Source organism: Macrotis lagotis, chromosome 8, assembly GCF_037893015.1.
Source record: "Macrotis lagotis isolate mMagLag1 chromosome 8, bilby.v1.9.chrom.fasta, whole genome shotgun sequence".
Taxonomy (NCBI): Eukaryota; Metazoa; Chordata; class Mammalia; order Peramelemorphia; family Peramelidae; genus Macrotis; species Macrotis lagotis.
Genome location: NC_133665.1, coordinates 48,541,689 through 48,561,870, shown reverse-complemented (window position 1 = coordinate 48,561,870; position 20,182 = coordinate 48,541,689).

Sequence of the window (20,182 nt, the reverse complement as noted above, 5' to 3'; positions counted from 1 at the left end):
AGCTGTGAGCCTGGCCTAGAAAGCTGGGCAGTTGGATATTCAGGTGGACAGAAGCAACCTTGGGATATCTGTGATCAGTATAAAATGTAGTCACCTCCCTCTCACCCCCATCATGATTAGGAACTGATGCTAGGGTATCTGAGCATTTCAGCATTGGGATGGAAGCTCAGAGTTTATCTGCTCTAATCCATAATTGAACTGGAATCATGATTCTTGTTCTATAACAATACAGACAAATGGTCATCCTACCTTTAAGACTTCCAGGGAAAAGCCTCCCATTATACCTTGAGGCAACCCATGGCAAGTCTTGGTTCCCTCCAACTACCTGGATGTTTTTCCTAAAATCAGATCTGATTCTCTGAACCCTCTACCATGGCTTCTGTTTTTGCCCTTCTAGAGTCTAGAATAAGTCTAATCTCTGTTCCACATAAGAAAGCCCTTTCAAGTACTTGAGGATAACTATCAAAACTCCTTGCCTGCTCCAAGGTACTCTCGGGTATTGTAATTATTTTTCCATTATATTAATAATGATCAAATTAGGATTAAGGGTTTTCTTATTCAGGGACCAACCCTTCAGGCCAGTCAGTTTCTGAAGGATAGATGAGATTACCTAAATCCTAGGAGTACATGCTCTGTGATCTTGGGTAGAACACCATCCAAGTGGATCTTACAGACAGAATCTAATCTAGGTGAATTCTTACCCTTAGGAAATAAGACCCTGTCTTTAGCACTCTCTACAGAATTTAAGGTGAGCCAGTTTATGAAGAAGAAAACCAACCAGAGTGGTCTGGATATAAATGAATTCCTTTTTCTAGATTGCTGGAGAAGACTGGGTCTCTTGATCAAGTCACATCTCAGTAGTAGTAAATGAAGACTTTTAGCCTACTCTTTCATTAACTGTTCATTAGGGTTGATTTTTACCTGTGGAGCATCTCCTTTTTCAAAGGTATGTTAGCATTCAGTGATTCATTTAAGCATCCATGGTTTTGTCTTTAATTACCCAGAGAAATTATTGATCAACAATTTCTAAATTACCACCTAGCCTAATTAATTAATTGATTATTATTACCCAGAAACTCTGTCTCTCAGGCTTTTTATTTGTCTCAGTTTGTCAAATCCTGGAACATCAGAGGGTTGTATGGTGTGTCAACCAAAGACTATCTGACTAAACCTTTTACTTCCAGTGAAGCATAATATATTTTGCTCCACCCATTTACTTGTACCCTGTAGTATCATTCTGCTTCAAAGGTGTTTCTTGTAAACAACATTTTTTAGGATTCTGGTTTTTAATTCATTCTTATATCTCCTATTTTATGAGAGTTCATTCCATTAACATTTACAGTTAAGATTACTAACTCTGTATTTCCCTCCCATTTATACTTTTCTATTTCCTTTCTCCTTATCCCTCCTCACCATTTTGCTCCCTTTCCCCTTTAACTTTTCTTTTAAATTTTAACTTTAATTTTATTTTACTTTTACTTTTGCCTCCCCTTTTATCAGGATCTTCTTCAACTTTCTTTTCCTTCCCCCCCTCCCCCACTTCCCTGAAGGGTAGGATAGATTTTTAAACTCAACTGGGGAGCAGCTACGTGGCACAGTGGATAAAGCACCGGCCCTGGAGTCAGGAGTACCTGGGTTCAAATCTGGTCTCAGACACTTAATAATTACCTAGCTGTGTGGCCTTGGGCAAGCCACTTAACCCCATTTGCCTTGCAAAAAAAAACCCTAAAAAAAAACCTAAACTCAATTGGGAAAGTATATTATTCCCTCCTTGGGGCAAATCTGGTGAGAGTAGGATTTACTCAGTAGTCACATCCTCCCTTTTTTCTCTCTACTATATGGTGTTATTTTTTTCTCTAATGCCTAGCCTTCTCCAAGCATAATCCTTCTTTTCAAGTCTATTATTTTAACCCTGTTTTCTACCTACAACCCTTCTGTCAAAATATACTTTTTAATCTATCCTGATAGAAGTGTCTTTCTCAAGAGTTGATTGATCAAAACTACTGTAACCAAGATCAAAAGAAATGTAGTAAATTGGGAAACAATTTTTTACAACTAGTATTTCTGACAAAGGACTCATTTCTAAAATATATAGAGAACTTTGTCTTCAAAAAAACAAGCCATTCCCCAGTTGACAAATGGTCAAAGGATATGCAAAGGCAATTTACAGATGAGGAAATCAAAGCAACCCATAGTCATATGAAAAATTGCTTTAAATCACTACTTATTAGAGAAAAGCAAATTAAAGCATCTCTGAGGTACCACCTCACACTTCTCAGACTGGGCAATATGACCAGAAAGGACAATGCTCAATGTTGGAAGGAATGTGAGAAATCCAGGACACTATTATATTGTTGGTGGAACTGTGAACTCATCCAACCTTTCTGGAGAGCAATTTGGAATTACACCCAAAGGGCAACAAAAATGTGCATACCCTTTGATCCAGCAATAGCACTATTGGGTCTATACCCTGAAGAGATTATGAAAAAGAACAAAAACATCACTTGTACAAAAATATTTATAGCAGCCCTGTTTGTGGTGGCAAAGAATTGGAAATTAAGTGAATGTCCTTCAGTTGGGGAATGGCTTAGCAAACTGTGGTATATGTATGTCATGGAACACTATTGTTCTATTAGAAACCAGGAGGGATGGGAATTCAGGGAAGTCTGGAAGGATTTGCATGAATTGATGCTGAGCAAGATGAGCAGAACCAGAAAAACATTGTACAACCTTGCTGGACATGCTTATTCCATCTGTGCAACAATCAGGGACAATTTTGGGCTATCTGCAATGGAGAATACCATCTGTATCCAGAGCCAGAAATGTGGAGTTTGAACAAAGATCAAAGACTATTACCTTCAATTTAGGGGAAAAACCCATTATCATATTATGTAATTTTGCTATCTCTTATACTTTGTTTTTCTTCCTTAAGGATATGATTTCATCTCATCACATTCAACTTAGATCAGTGTATACCATGGAAACAATATAAAGACTAACAGACTGCCTTCTGTAGGGGGTGGGGGTGGGAAGCAAGAATGGGGAAAAATTGTAAAACTCAAAATAAATAAAATCTTTCTTTAAAAAAAAGAGTTGATTGATTGATTGGTAATCAACATCACCTCATAGTCACTAAGTACACTCCCCTTTTTTGTCCCATTAGAAATATAATTCTCAATAACATGAAATTATAATCAATTTATACCACACCCTCTTTTCAAGTACCCCCTATGGACATACATTCCTTATGAGCTAAAGTATCATGTAAAGCAGAATCATTTCATGAGCCATTTATACTCTTCCCCTCTAACTACACTCCCTCTAATTGTAGCAATAGTATCAAGTAAAGCAAAATTGCTTCATGATCTATTTATGTCTAGTCTCTCTAAATACACTCTCTTCCTTTGTCTCTGTAGTACTGCAATTCTCGTTAACTAAAGTATCTAGTAAAGGAAGGTCACTTATGATTTAATTATATACAGACCCTCCAAGTACTCTTCCTCCCTCTGTCCCAAAAGAAAATATAACCCTCATAATCAGCATCACTTCATGACTCATTTATACCCATATCCTCTAAGTACAATCCTTTCAAGGTACTGGCTAAAGGCTCAACATTTTTCCTGGTCATCCTATACCCATACTTTCTTTCTAAATTTGTTTCTTTTAACTCTTCTAAGAGAAATATATTTCTCAAAAGTTACCATTATTATCTTCCCCCCTTTCTGTTTACCTTTTTTTATGCATCTCTTGAATCTTGTATTTTAAGATAGAATTTTATATTCAGTTCTGATCTTTTTATCAGAACATTTTGGAAGTCCTCTATTTCATTGAAAATCCATCTTTTCCCCCTGAAAGAATATGCAGTGTAGTTAATTCTTGGTTGCAAACCAAGGTCATTTGCCCCATGGAATATCTTTTATTCAGACCTACCAATTCTTTAATGTTGAAGCTAATAAGTCTTGTGTAATTCTGATTGTGGTTCCTTGATATTTAAATTGATTCATTTTTAGCTGCTTGCAGTATTTTCTCCTTTAACTGAGAATTCTGGAATTTGGTTACAATATTTCTTGAAGTTTTCATTCTAGAGTCTCTTTCTGAAGGTATTCCAAGGATTATTTCAAGGACTATTTTTTTTATCTTCTTATGGTAGGATATTAGGGCAGTTTTTCATGCTAATTTCCTGGCAGATATTTTCCAGGCTCTTTTTTTGATTAAGTTTTTTGGGTAGACCAATAATTCACAAATTATCTCTCCAGGATCTATTTTCCAGATCATTTGTTTTTCCTAAAAGGTACTTTACATTTTCTTCTATTTTTTTCAGTCTTTTGGTTTTGTTTGATGGAGTCTTGGTGGCTCATAGAGTCATTAGTTTCCATTTGTCCAATTCTGATTTTTAGAATTTTATTTTCTTCAGTTGTGTTTCTGGAAAAAAGTTGACAAATTTTATTTTTTGATGAGTTAATTTTTTTCCAGTTGATCATTTTTACTTTTAAAGGAGTTGATTTCTTCAATCAATTTTTCATAATTCTCCTACATGGCTCTCATTTCTTTTGGCCATTGTTCCTCTTCCTCTCTTCTGGGTTTTTAAAATCCTTTTTGAGTACTCTCATGAGGTTTTGGATTTGAGGTCAATTCATAATTTCCTCTGTTATATATAGGCAATTTGTCATTGCTTTCTTCTTCTGAGATGACATTTTTATCATCCCTATCTGAATAGTAGTTTAGCACTAGTAGTTAACACTCTTTTTGGTTTTTAGTTCATTTTGATAGTTGAGCTCTGCTCCTGGGGAACAGAAAATATATTCCCAAGATTTTTGTGCTGGGATTGGGAACAGATCCCTGACTGATTGCTTGCCAAGGTATTTTTTTATACAGAGTTTCCACCTTTATGTCCAGGCTTTGCCTATGCAGTTTTTTTGTTCCCAACCCCATCTTGTCTGTTGCCCCAGCATTCTCAGGGCTTAGACTTTGTCTGGGGTGGGATCCTCCCTGCTGTCCTGCTTACCCGCTGACTTGGCTGATCTAGGATCTGAGCTGTGCTCTGGCTAGGAGCCTTCCACTGACTTTCCCATTTTTCTGCCCACACTGGACTGTACTTCCCCTTCCCTCCAAAGACACAAATCTTTATTGAAGATGCTCTATGGTATCTTGAGATCTTGTTTTGCTTTTTTATTTTTGGTATAGCTTTAAGATTTGTGTTGAGGTTTCATTTAAAGCCATATTAAAGGCTACAGGAGCATGCTAGCTTTGAACTGCCATCTTGGCTCTGCCCTGAATGTCCCTGACTTAATCTCTTTGCAGGAAGATTGATTCCTATAGGTAATTTCTAATAATAATGACAGAATTGTGAGGACCTTAACAACTTCCAAAGGGAAAGTCAATAACTAGGATTTTAATTGTCTCTACTTTGCAAAGAAAAGTCTCAAAGCACAATCTGACATCATTATTTTAGAAAGGAATTGTTTGTTGGACCTCATCCAAGGGGATTTAATTAATTAACAAACATTTATTTAGAGGCAGGTAGGTTGTGCAGTGGATAGAGCACTGGTCCTGGAGTTAAATCTGGCCTCACATACTTGATATTTACTTGTTATGTGACCTTGGGCAAGTCTCTTAGCTCCATTGCCTCAAAGAAAAAATAAAGAAAAAATATATATATATATATATTTTTAAAAAGTTTATTAAGTATTATTATGTGTTACTGAAGTATCAAAATAACCTAATTGAAAGACAGTTTTGTATTTTGGAACCTGGAAAGAAGAAGACACAGCACTACCACTAACTTGCCATGTAGAATTTGACAAGTTATTTTCTTTCCTGGTCTAAGCTACTTCCTCAGTAAAATCAGGGTCCAAGTTTCTTCCACATCAAACATCCTGTGATTTACTTGATTATATTTTCTCTCTTTTTATGTCCACAGTAGCTCTGTGGGATATGTTTGGAGAAAGTGAACTTTCCATCCCATCACCATCACAACAACCATAGCACCAGAAAAATGTACCAAGAGTTGGAACCTAGGACATCATTCATTCAGTAAAGCCTGTTTGGAGTTCTGCTACTTTCTTTAAAAAAAAAAAATTTAAGGCAATGGGGTTAAGTGACTTGCCCAAGTTCACGCAGCTAAGTAATCATTAAGAGTCTGAGGCTGAATTTGAACTCTGGTCATCCTAACTCCAGGGCCAGTGCTTTATCCACTGAGCCACCTAGCTTCCCCTTCTGCTACTTTTCTTAAGGGTCCCTGTGTAATTGCTGCCCTCTTACACCCCATCTGTTCAGAGTTCAGTCACTGAGATATCCCATTTATATCTGTCCTCCTAGGTGATATCCCATATTTGGGATTTTTTTCCCTCTTTCCATATTCCAGTCAAACCTTACATATCCACAGGCAGCTAGGTGGCACAGTGGATAGAGCATCAGCCTTGTAGTCAGGAGGATCTGAGTTCAAATGTACCCTAAGACATTTGACCTTTACTAGCTGTGTGACCCTGGACAAGTCATTTAATTCTGATTACCACACACACACACACACACACACACACACACACAATCCCAACAATAACAAAAAATCTTACATATCCAGTGTACCATGCATATGGGTTCTATGCCAATTTTTACCAACCCTACAGGAAACTGACCCTCCCACCCCAAGCCCACTTAGCACTTTGTTACCATTTACTAACGAACTTAGGTTAGTTATTTGTATTCTAATGGTCAAAGAACAAGATGCTCTGACCATAAAATGTCAAATGAGACAAACAAAATGTTTGCCAATGGTGTATGTTACCGTCATAAGGATTTCTGATGCAGAGTGTAATCGGAAGAGGGATGTCCTACATATGGTAAAGTCCTCCAGATGCTCTTGTTTGTAGATATCTTAGTGCTGATGTCATTAAACCCTGGAACATTGGTGGGTCTTCTGAGTTTAGGAATCACTCAAAAGAATTTGACCTAATTATCCATATAGGAAAAACCAAGTGGATGAAGAATGACATTTACTTAGACAATGCTATGAGATGTAGAATGGGTTAACCATACATCTGTACATATGTTTTAAACACAATGAATCCTTAAAGTAGGAGAGAAAGCTGGATTGATTTTGTGAAATTGTGAAGTCCTTTTAATGATTCCAAGCTTCCCCCTGAAACAATGGCTCATCTTTTTTATATCAATGTTCTTCCAGGATGCCTCTAAAAGAACGAAAGCTGGGATCGTCCAAAGGGCAATGTTGAGGTACATGGTGGGTGTAAGCAAGCTGCAACACATTATAAGTGAACAGTACAAGGACAGTGTAAAAGAGATCAACTGGGAGGTATGTCAGCTAGGCAATTCAGCAGATAATTAGTATTTATACAGAGCTTTTGAAAGCCTTTAAAACTATTATCTTATTTGATCTTTGCAATAACTCTGAGAGGTAAGTACTATAAATATCTGCATTTTACAGATGAGGAAAATGAGGCAGATACAGGTTAAATGAGTTGCCCAGAATTAAAGTCTTTTTGACTCTAGATCCAATGCTCTATCCACTTCTCTACCTTGCTATCCCAAAGTTGACCTTGGAATCAGGAAACCCTGAGTTCTAATTCTGATTTTAATATTTATTTATTCTCTTTTTGTACAAATAATGTTTTTTATACATTAATAAAATATTCTTTTTTAAGAGTAAACAGAATACCCCTCCCCCCACAAAATATAGACTCGCTTGAGCAATAAAGTAAAGGGGAGAGAAAAAATTAAAATTAAAAAACATAATAGTAATAATTGTAGGTATGGCCAGGTGGCTGAGTTCTAATTCTGCCTCAAATACTAGACAGCTGTGACCCTAAGTAAATCATTTAACCTCTTTCAGATTCAGTCTCTTCAACTGTCAAATGGGAATAATAATAGAACCTAGCTCACAGAACATGAGGAAAGAAGGAAGGCATATGAGATAAAATATGTAAAACGCTTTTCAAATCTTAAAGCACTACAAGAACACCAGTTGTTATTATGAGGACATGTGTAATCAAAAAAGGAGAGGGCTTGTCATGAATTGAGAGCAAGGGAAACCAAATCAAGTTAAGTCAACATGCATTAAGTTCCTACTGCCTATAGCCAGGCACCACACTTAGTGCTGGAGATACAAAAAAAAGGCAAACAGTGCCTGCCTTCAAGGAGAACATGTAGCTGTGTACAACTAAGTTCTATGGAGGATAAGTAGGAAATAATAAATAGAGAGAAGATTCCAGAATCAAGAGGGATTAGGAAAGGTTTCCTGTAGAAAGTAGGATTTTAGCTAAAATTTGAAAGGAGACAGAGATGGGGAAGAAGAGCATCCCAGATATGGGGGGTACATCCAGTGAAAGTGCCTGGGTTTTGTGGGAGATGGGGTTGTGTGAGATGAACAAGGATCTTGGCATTACTGGATCAAAAAGCATGTAGAAAGGAGGAAAGTATAAGAAGACTGGAAAGGTAGGAAAGAGTCAGGTTGCAAAGTGTTTTAAAAGAAAAGCAGAAGATTTTATATTTGATTTGACCTTCCGGGGAATCCCTTTCAGGCAATTTTCCACCCCTCCTCCCTGATCACCTTGATTGGTTTAATACTAGAAGATCCCTTAGGTGGCTGTGGGCCAGTGTTGCCTTAATGAAGATATTACTCCACCATGCTGTGTCAACAAATGGGTAGAACTCAGTATTGAAAGGATTAATAAAGGGTTGTCACAGCCTCTGATAAGACTGTAAAAATTTAGTTCCACAACAGCCCACAACAGCCCCATGTCACTGGGTCTTCAAATCTGACCAGAGTCGATTGTGCCTCCAAAGACAGGCAGAGGCATGGGAAGCTCAACTGACGACCTTCTATGAAAGAACCCCCTTGAATGCAAACACTTGGCTTCAGAATGAAACAGGAACTGTATCTTTTCAATCCCCTGGGAGTTTTTCAACATTATATGAAAAGTCATGGCTTTTCAAAGTCCTATAGATATTGTTCTTGCTATATCTTTATAGTCTTGACTTGGATTGTCTCATAAGTAACTTCAACAAGAAAGTAGTGGGCTATACTTCTGTCTTTGTGAGTCCTTGATAATTGCTTTTGTTGTTGTTTTTGGACTTCTTTCTCAAAGAGAACCAATGACATCACAAGGGTGGTGTCTTGCTCATGAACTGGATTTAAGTGAGGCAGAGATGCACAAAGTCAACATCAGCACCCTCTCCTCTAGAGTCATCCAAGTCCAGTGGCTTTCAAATTTATCCCTTCCACATCTTGGCTTTCCCCATCAGGGTTTCAGTATATCTTCCGTTGACATAAGAAATTAAATGGGAATTTTGGGGGAGTTTTGTAGAAACTGCAAATAACACACAAAAGCCAGCAGGCCACAACAGGAAAAAGTTTAGAAACTCAGAAATGCATAATATATATATATATATATATATATATATATATATATATATATATAATTTTATCTTTTAATATCATACTAACCTAGAGTTCTTCTCTCTGATATGTAGAGAGGGCCAAAAATTTTTTTAAGATTTTCCAGATCCATACCCCTAACCCCAATATGAAAGAGATAACAATGCCCAGAAAGTCTTCTCTTTAGATGTCAGAAACCTAAATTACAACTAACCCTTTACCTAGCTGTGTGGCCTTGGGCAAGCCACTTAACCCTATTGCCTTGCAAAAACTTTAAAAAAAAAAAGGAGTGACGAACCTTTTTTTCTGTCAAGGGCCATTTGAATATTTATAATATCATTCAGTGGCTTTATTTGATCAAATACTTAATTAATTCACCCCTAAAAAGCTCCTAGATTTATTGAATTTCGAGTCTTCTTGCATTTGCTGTAGCAACTCTAGACTAAATAATTTCCCCAGCCTTATATGGCCTAGGTGTCAGATTTAACAGTCCCTGATCTAAAGCAACTGGGTTAAACTGTGAACTTAATCTCCTTCCACTCCCCAGAGACTGAGGTGGGGTGAGGGGAAGGTTTGTTTGTTCTAGTTAAACCTTTGAAGTAAATGCCTTTGTAAAAGCTTAAAAAAAATTTAAAAAGAGCTAACCACGAGAAAATAAGATAAAATAAAATAAAAAATAACCACAAAGGAGAGCATTTGGAGACTCACTAGTACTAGAACAATGATCTCTCTTCCCTTTGAACTTTGCACTGAATATCTTCTGTGACTGTGACAGACCCCTATGACAACTATACATTTCCCTTTTTTAGTCTTATTTATATATAATGAGAGTCATGTTTTTGTCCATAAAAACATAAATAACTATAATGTAAAATTATGTGATAAATTTTGTAAGAGTTCATTGTTGAATGCATAGAGGGAATGAGGAAGTCAATCTTCAGGGGATGGGGGGCATCCATAGTAATGGGACCCCAGGCATATGAGTTTCATTGAGATAGAGAGAGGTGATCTTAAACACAGACAGTGCCTCAGGTTGAACTGTAGGGCTGACTCTAATGACTGAGAAGGCAGCAGGAACAGGCTTGTGTTTAGCCGGAAGAAATAAAGGCCCATAAATTAAGTTCACAAGGACCTCTGGAAGGATGCCAAGGGTGGGCTCAGGCAGCCGCACTCCTGTCTTACCACAGCATGAGTTCCAAATGGTTCCTGCTCTGGTAAAACATGCCAAGGACAAGACCTGGGAGGGAGAGTATATTTACACTGATTCATGGGCCGTAGCCAGTGACAAAGCTGAATAGTTAAAAACATGGTAGGAACAGAGGAGAAGGACTAGAGAGAAATAAATGACTAAACTAATTTAAAAGTTCTCACTGGGCCCTGAGCTTTGAGGACACACATACAAATGACTTCTAGCTAGGTGGCCCAATGAATGGAGGCACCTGGACTTGCAGTCAGGAAGATCCCAGTTCAAATCCAACTTCAGATTTCTAGTGGTGTAACTTAATTCACTACCTCAGTTTTCTTATCTGTAAAATGGGGATAATAGCGGAAGTATGATAATGATAAAATAAGATAATATTTGTAAAGGGCTTGGCAAACCTTAAAATGTTATAAAAATGGTAGCTAGTATTATTATCATCAACAACAGTACAAAATCATACTCATCCTCAAAGAATTTGCGTTCTATCTTGGGAGATCACAAAGGAAGTAACTGAGGGAAATCCGAACTCTTTGGGAGGGTTATGCTAAACGAGTCCACCATTTTAACTAATTCTATTCCTCCATTAATGTGCACCTAAAAGAAGAGTCCAGAAGCCTGGTTGATAAACTTACAGGACTTCTATCAGATGGTAAAGCAGGAAGCTGTTGTGGCTCCCTGGCACTTTGCCCAATGAGCAGAGAAGGGTTAGAGGAAATGTATGAGCTCGAAGTCATGGGATCTTGCCACCACAGCTGCCAACTACCTCAGCTGCAAATACACACAACCCACCTTGAACCCCAGGTGTGGCAAAATTCCCAGAAGAAGGCAATCTGCCATTTGGTATCTCTATCCTTGTCATATTATGAGAGACTATCTATATTCTATTAATAGTTTTCTAGCACCATCTGAGTATCAACACGTGAGAGGTATAGATTCATATATCTCTTGCAATCCCTAATAAATGTTTTGGGGACTCAAAGGTAACTTCATTATTTTTTATATCAGAAACCTAAATAAGAGTGAGTGAAGTCTCAAAATTATATGTTACATAATAATATCCTCCAATAAACTCCATATGTGACCTGAATATTAAATATCATACCATTAGAATTAGGGGAAAAGTAAATCATATAGTTGTTTTTTTAAAAGTGTTTATTAAATCAAGAGAAGTCAAAATCTCATCTAGTGAAAGAAACAGAGGAACCAATAGAGGGGAAGAAGGGAAACTAGGGTTAAGGCAGGCAGAGACAGTGGAACCATTCTAGGAGAAGAAGGAGCTCAGTTACCATTTCTTGGGCCCCTTGCCAGTTCTGGGGAGCCAGGCCAGGGCCTGGGCCTGGGACGGGGGAGGCAGGGGTTCCAACAAAATAACTGAGAACTTAGATCATATACTTTTCATAACATTCACAGCTATCTAAATAAGCAATAGAGGCAGATACAAAAGATAAAATAGATAATTTTTATTTACATTGAAGGGAAAAAGCTTCCACACAAATTTAATGTATTTAGCGTAAGGGAAGTGTCTGACTGAAAAAAATCTCCATACCAAATATCTCTGAAAAGCCTTTGATAGCCAAGATAGACAGCAAACAAAGCTATATGACTAAAAGTCATTCATGATCAAAGAAAATGAACAAATAGTTCTCAAAATAATTTCAAATAACTAACAACTATATGAAAGAATATTACAAATCACTAACAATAATAGAATTGCACATCAAAACAACTCTGAGGCTTTAGCTCACACTCAACAAATTGGCAAAGATAACAAAAACTGAGATCGTTTTTGGTGAGATTGTAGAAAAATAGACGAGGTAATGCATTATTGGAAGAGCTGTGCACATGTTGGTAGAACAATTGTTAGCTATTCTGGAAAGTAATTTGAGATCATGAAAACAGAATTACTTCTATGTTCACAACCTTGGATTCAGAGAGTTCATTGTTAGGCGTTTTACTCTAAAGAGTTTATTGATTTAAAAAAAAAAAGGCCCCACTTACGTCAAAATATTTAGAGTAGCCCTTTTTGTGGTAGTAAAAAATTGGAAACAAAGTAGATGTCCATTGATTGAGGAATAAACAAATTGTGATATAGCCTGTTATAGAATATTCCTCTACTTTAATAATAATAGCTAGCATAGCTTAAGTTTTGCAAAGGGCTACAAATTATCTCATTTTATCCTCACAACAACTCTGGAAAGTGCTACTATTATTCCACTTTACAGATGAGGAAACTGAGGCAGACAGACTAAATGACTTAGAGTCACACAGATAGTAAATGGCTGATGCAGGATTTGAGACAAACTCGGGTCTTCCTGATTCCAGGCCTAGGGCTCTATTTAGTGAATCATTTAGCTTCCAGAAATAATCAAATAATCAATACAGGGAAGCATGGAAAGACTTACGTGAATGAATAAAAAGTGAAGCTAGCTGAGGCAGAAAAACAATATGAACAATGACTACAACAATGAAAACAGAAAGAACAACTACCGTGAAATAATTGAAACTGAATGTTGTAAAATTAAATGTAACTAGCAGTTAGACTCTCATAATGGTTAGTGACAGAGTATGAAGGGAATTTGATCTTTTTCCTTTCTTTCTTTCTTTCTTCTACCTCACACCCCGCCTCCCCCCAGTCAAAGATGGAACTGGGGAAGAACATCAGAGAGAGGAAATGAAATGCTGACAAGACCATATCAAGACAGGGAATGGGAAGCAAGGTGCTGGCTAGCGCAGAGCAAAGACCAAGAGCAGATAATGTATGCCTGGGTAGACTGGGACTGGCCAGAGGAGCACAGGGTTGACCAGGAGCCAGCAGCTGCAGAGACTGGTGAAAGTGAAGTCCAGACTACAGTTCATTTCTCCTTACCTTGCTTCTGGAACACTGCCTGGGAAAGTTCCTGTCTGGTCAGGTGGAAGAAGGGTGAACTCAGAATAAATCTAACCTGACAGCTTTAAGTCATAGTCTAACCTGCTATATTGTATTCTAACATCTGACTTCTGTACTATTTTCTATTGTTTTTAAAGCACTGCTATACAATGTTAATTTAGTCTATCTAATCTATCTCTAGATGCTAAAGTACATGACCAATAACTATAATTTTTTGTCCAAGTCTATAAATACATGGTTTGGAATTGAAAGAGGGGAATCTAATCCAAGTGGAGAATATATTTGTTTGGCCTAAATTGGGAGCAAGTTAATTAGAGAAATAATTTCCACATTTTGGAGTGATCTTGAACGTATTTATACCTGCTAGACAGCTGCTTATGAACCTGGAGAAAATCTTGACCAAAAAAACAAGCCTCTAAGTAGAGAAGGGTGAAGTCTGGTCAATTGTGTCCAAGTGATTCTTTTTTTAGCACTCCTGCTTACACTTGGCCTCATCTGGCATTAGATATCCCACATCCCCTCCATGCTCCCTGTTCCATGCAGAGACCCCTGCCTCTTTACAAATATAAACTACTTGCAAACAGAGACTGTTTTCTTTTTTCTTTAAATGCCAAACATTGTGCTTTTCAGAGAGTGATAAAAATTTGATTTGAGGACAAAAGATCTGAGTCCTAATCCAGACTCTACCACTATCACTACTATCTGTATGACTTTGGCAATCATTTCACTTCTGTGGGCCTCAGTTTCCTCATCTGTATATCAAGTGGGCTCGGGGTGGGGGGTGGAGATGACTAAATACCCTCTAAGTCTAAGGTATCTTTTAGCTCTAAATCCTATGTTCCTAAGACTTCACACACCACCCCCATCCACTTCCCATCACAAGTCGTGAGAGAGCTTCAAGGCTGCATGCATCATCTCTGAAGCTCATCTTTCCCTAACATTCGTCAGTCTTGTTTTCAGGCACAGGCCAAACTACCATTTCACTGACTCATATCCTGGTATTTTGTGTTTGTACATAACTGGAGGAAGTTTGCAAGCAGAAAGACAAGGACCTTAAGGACAAAGGAGCTCTCCTTGGTGGTCCTGAGATGAGAAGGCTGAACCTCTCTGGGTCAGAAAAGGTACTGGTGAGGGAATCTGACCATCTCTTGATGGAGAGACAGTAGAAGCTCTGTTCTATGCTCCAGCCTCCATGGCTGCCCCCTTACCCTCCACCTCCAAGACTGCAGTTTTTTTTTTGTTTTGTTTTGTTTTGTTTTTGCCTCACCCTGGGTTCTTATAGCCTAGAAGTCATTCTCTGGATTTTCAACAGCTTTCACAAGTCTAATCCAGGACATTATAACAGGAATTGAGCATCTGCCCAAAGCCTGGACTAGAGGACCCTTTGCAATTTTGAATGTCTCCAAATTTATTCTTCTAGTACCAAAATGAAGCTTAATTGGGTTGGGGGCAGGGTATCTGCTTGTCATCCTGTGGCTCATGTCATCTAACTGCAGTGACTGAGGACCTTATGGAATATCTTCATAGAAATCCTAAATCCTGGGAATCTAGAGCAAGATTAGAAATAATGTAGTAAGATGCATCAGAGAACAGTAATATTTTGTCATCAAAGAGAATTTCAGACTTTTTTTAATGCCTTCACAATCATCTCATTTGGGGCTCTTCTGCTCAAAAATGAGGTTTCCCTATCACCAATCACATCAAATTCAAGTTGTAACTGGCTTTCAAGACTCCATGATTTGGCCCCTATCTAGTTAGCAACTGCCCCTATTCTCAACATCAAATTGGTGATAGAACCAGTGTGGTCTAATCGCTAGGGTACATAGAAAGAATGCTGAACTTAAAGTCATCAAACTTGGGTCAAGTCCCAGTTCTGGTCTTTACTAGCTATGTGACCCCGGACAAAGTACTCAACCTCTGACCTGCAGTGAACAATATAACAAGAGTAGTCATCTTTTTTTCCTCAACATAGTTCTTAGACAGACTGACATAGGGTCATAGATTTAGAATTAGAAGAGATGGCAGGGGCGGCTAGGTGGCACAATGGATAGAGCACAGGCCCTGGAGTCAGGAGTACCTGAGTTCAAATCTGGTCTCAGACACTTAATAATTACCTAGCTGTGTGGCCTTGGGAAAGCCACTTAACTCCATCTGCCTTTCAAAAAACTAAAAGAAAGAGAGAGAGAGAGAGAGAGAGAGAGAGAGAGAGAGAGAGAGCACAGAGGCTAATTCACCGAGCTTAGAAAGATTAAATGAAGGGGCAGCTAGGTGGCATAGTGGATAAAGCACCGGCCTGGAGTCAGGAGTACCTGGGTTCAAATCTGGTCTCAGACACTTAATAATTACCTAGCTGTGTGGCCTTGGGCAAGCCACTTAACCCCATTTGCCTTGCAAAAACCTAAAAAAAAAAAAAAGATTAAATGACTGGCATGCCCCAGTTCACATAGATAGGTGGATAGCCATAGAACAGAGAAGCAACCTGATGGTACAGAACAGAAGAAAAGAGTTCTGAATTAGGAGACAGAAGGCCTAGGTTCCCAGTTACTGTGTGATCTTGGGCAAGCAGAGTTTGGTTCAATCCTAGATCTTTGACTACAAATCTAGGGCTTAATCCATTGTACCATGTCATCCTTTCTCATGTCCCCCAAATATATCCTGTTTGTAACTCTTTGTCAATGATACCCTATTCCATCCATGACTAATTGGCACCTACTAATCTTAGCATTTCCTGGACCCCAAAAAACTAAAAACCAGTGCCACCAAATAACCTCAAACTTAATTATATGAGATTGCTTTGCCGTCTAAGTATTTTGTATACATGCATCCTGCCTTCCCAAATAAATCGTGGGCTCCTTTAGGGCAGAGAGAATGTCTCATCTGTAAAATGAGGGAATTGGACCAAATAATAATACTTGACATTAATGCAAGCTTTGATATTGTAAAAGCATTTTCCACATGATTTAAATTCTGCTTCAGATTCCTGCTGCTTGGCCCTGGGCAAGTCATTTAATTCAAGATTCTGAATTCAGAAACACAGAATTGTTTCAAGCTTCAAATGACAGAATGTATAGAGCCATTACAAGTTTTAAAGAATTATAATGACCCATGGGGCAGGTAGATGGCGCCATAGAGCAGAGTGAGGGCCTAAAGTCAGGGAAGCCCCATCTTCCTGAGTTCAAATCTCACCTCAGACTCCTACTAATAAGCTAGTATAACCTTGAGCAAGTCACTTAACCTTGGGTAAATTTGCTTCAGTTTCCTCATCTGTAAAATGAACTGGAAAAAGAAATGATAAAAGGGTGGCTAGGTGGCACAGTGGATAGAGCACCAGCCCTGGAGTCAGGAGTGCCTGAATTCAAATCCAGCCTCAAAAACTTAATAATTACCTAGCTGTGTGGCCTTGGGCAAGCCACTTAACCCCAATGCCTTACAAAAAAAGAAATGGCAAATGATTCCAGTATATTGACCAAGAAAATACCAAATGGGGTCATAGAGAGTTGGACATGACCAGAGCAATGATTACCACAGACAAATCACTAAAATTTTCTGGGTTCTAATTTCATCCTCTGTAAAATGGGGATAATACTTGAATTATCTATCTGATTATTTTGAGTCTCTATTGAAATAATGTGTATAAAGTGTTTTGCAAACAAAGTGTTGGTTGTTATTAGAAAGTTTTTGAAGTAGGTCAGAAACCAATTTCTTCTGACTCTAAAAAGTCAACAGTTCTTCCTACTCCACCATGGTCTCATTTCAATTCAATTCACATTTGTTAAGCATCTTCTCTTTACAAGTGTGCTAGGTCTGGGGAAGAAGATGGCAAACCTGAGCTGAATCTTGAAGGATAACAAGGATGCTAAGAGGTAGAGGAGAAGAGGAAATTTTCAAGACACTGGGGACAGCCTAAAAAAAGGCAAAGAGATGGTTTTGGTTAGAATCAAGGATCAATTGCTGCAAGGGACCTCGGAGGTCATCTAGTCCAAACCCCTCATTTTATATGTGGGGAAAGTGGGGCCCAGGGTCTCAAGATTATACAAGTAGTATGCATGCAAAAGGAGATTTAAACCCAAGCTAGGTGGCCCTATAGATAGAATGCAAAGTCTGGAGTAAGGAAGATGAGTTCAAATCTGATCTCAGACATCTGGGCATTGAGCACAGGGCACTTTCTGCCTCAGTTTCCTCATCTGTAAAATGAGCTGGAGAAGGAAATGGCAAACCACTTAAAAATCTTTGCCAAGAAAACCAAATAAGATCATGAAAACTCAGATATGACTGAAATGACAGAACATTATTTTATTATAAATTTAATGATTTTCACCCTAAAATAATTCAGAGCTAGAATGCTGAGTTGAGGGAATGGTATCTATCAGCCAGTTTGACTGGAATATGGAATGCATGAAGAGAGTGATGTGAAATTAGTCTGGAAATACAGGCTGGAGCCAGATTATCAAAGTCAAATACCAAGTTGAGTTTGTATCTAAAGCCACTGAAGATGTTTGAGCACTGAAAGTAATATGCATCTGTACCTCCAAGTGCTAAGACTTGTGAATCTCCTCTTCCTCTCATCTCCTCCATGGTGCTGAAAATGCAATTGTCCACACTGAGCCTCCAAATATCACTCTTCTGATTGGTGAAGTCTGTGGCCCCATGAGCAATAAGGTGCCTATTCCACATACAGTCAGACTAGTAGAGCAAGTAAAACGAGGGCTCAAAAGCCCAGCCTAGGCTATAAACAGAAGAAAAAATTGGGAGAGGCAATTTGTTTAACATAATCTAAATTTAAATCCACTAGATTTAAGGTCATATTATATAGGACTGCCCTGTATTTCACCTTCCTGTCCCTCTTTGTCCAGAGCTTCCAGATTCAGTCTTTAATCATCTCTTCCAGCTGCCCCAGACACTATCATTTAGATCTTAGTGTTTCAGTTAGAAGGGACATGGGATCATCTTATCCAATCACCTCATTTGACAGATGAAGGAAAAGAAGCAACCTGATGGAATAGAATAGAAGAAAAGAGTTCTGAACTAGGAGACAGAAGGCCTGGGTTCCCAGTTACTGTTTGATCTTGGGCAAGTCATTTAATTTCCTGTGGTCTCAGTTCCCTCATCTGTAAAATAAAGAGTTTGGACTAAATGATCTCTGAGGTTCCTTTCAGCTCTAAATCTACAAAACTTTTAAAACAAATTCTGCAAAATCACAGACCAACTTAGTGATAGAATCAAGGTGCCTTCACTTCTAGTCTGCTGCCCTGTCCACAAGGCTAACTCATTTATCATGTGGACAGGTTGGACCTAAGTTTCTGAGTCCAAGGCTTTATACTATGAAAAAAACACAGGCTATAGAGTCAGACAACCTGGATATGAATCCCAGTTCTGTGACTTAAGTGCTGGCCTTGGACTTTTTTACCTCTTCAAATATCTTTCTTTACCTAATTGGACTAGATGATTGCTAAGATTCCTTTCCAGCTTTTAAAATTCCATGATTCTAAGGTTTCTGAGGTGTTTAGGATCACGACTGTTGAGAAACCTGAGCTGATGTCATTGAATGATTCCCTCTGTGAATCTCCTGGGGAGTGGTGCCATTCCGTGGGCTGTAGAGAGAGTCTGCACCCAGCTGGTGAGTCATTCCAACCCACACCCATTCACTCTTGAAAAGCCTGGGCGTTCTGGCTGTGCCTGGGGAGCCGGTGCTCTGAGCTGGCACCGCCTCCGAACAGGGCCTGCCACCATGGAGGTAGAGCTGACAACCCAGCCCCCACACCCACCCCCTTTCCTGAAGTCTCTGCCTCCACTGGGGAGTGGTCAAAGCCTAGTTTTTGTCTATCTGAGGCAGCAACAAAGAACCCTCAGTTAAGACAGGTAGCAGCATTGTAGTAGCTAAAACAACTGAGCAAAGAAAAGGGAGACTTCTTTTAAATTTTTTAAACCACACTGGGGACCCTTCTGAACTAAGATATTCTTGTAACTCATAGGGATGAAGGAAGAGAGGAAGGGGCAGAGGAGAGAACATCCCTTGTCTGTGTGTGTATGTGTGTGTGTGTGTGTGTGTGTGTGTGTGTGTGTGCGTGCGCGAGTGTAACCATCCATCCATCTGTTAATGCTTCCATCCAACTACTCATTCTTTCCACAAGTATTTCTTGTTACCCCAAGTTTATTCAGAACACTGGACTTTGCATTTCGCGAGACCCAACATTTCAATAAGACAGAATGTCTCCATTCCTGGAACTTAGTCTTTTTTTTTTTTAGGTTTTTTTGCAAGGCAAATGGGGTTAAGTGGCTTGCCAGCTAGGTAATTATTAAGTGCCTGAGACAGGATTTGAACCCAGGTATTCCTGACTCCAGGGCTGGTGCTTTATCCACTGGGCCACCTAGCTGCCCCAAGGAACTTAGTCTTGTGGAGCAATAAGACATAGACATACTATAAAACTATAATAATCAATAATACAAGATACATATTCTTGAAGTACAAAATAAGTGCTCAGTGAAGTAGTACTAGACTACCATGCCTCAGCTGCTTTCTGCCATCCTCTCCTCCCACTGGTGAATTATCTCTCCAAACCTTCGTTTTAAGAAACAGTAATCCTTAAACCAGTCATCCTTTATTCTCTGGACTTCATTAACCTTGTCTTACTGTGGGTACCTTTATCACTCTTCCCCTACTCTTCTACTTTTCAGTTCCATTTTATGAGTTATCTTCCCCCAT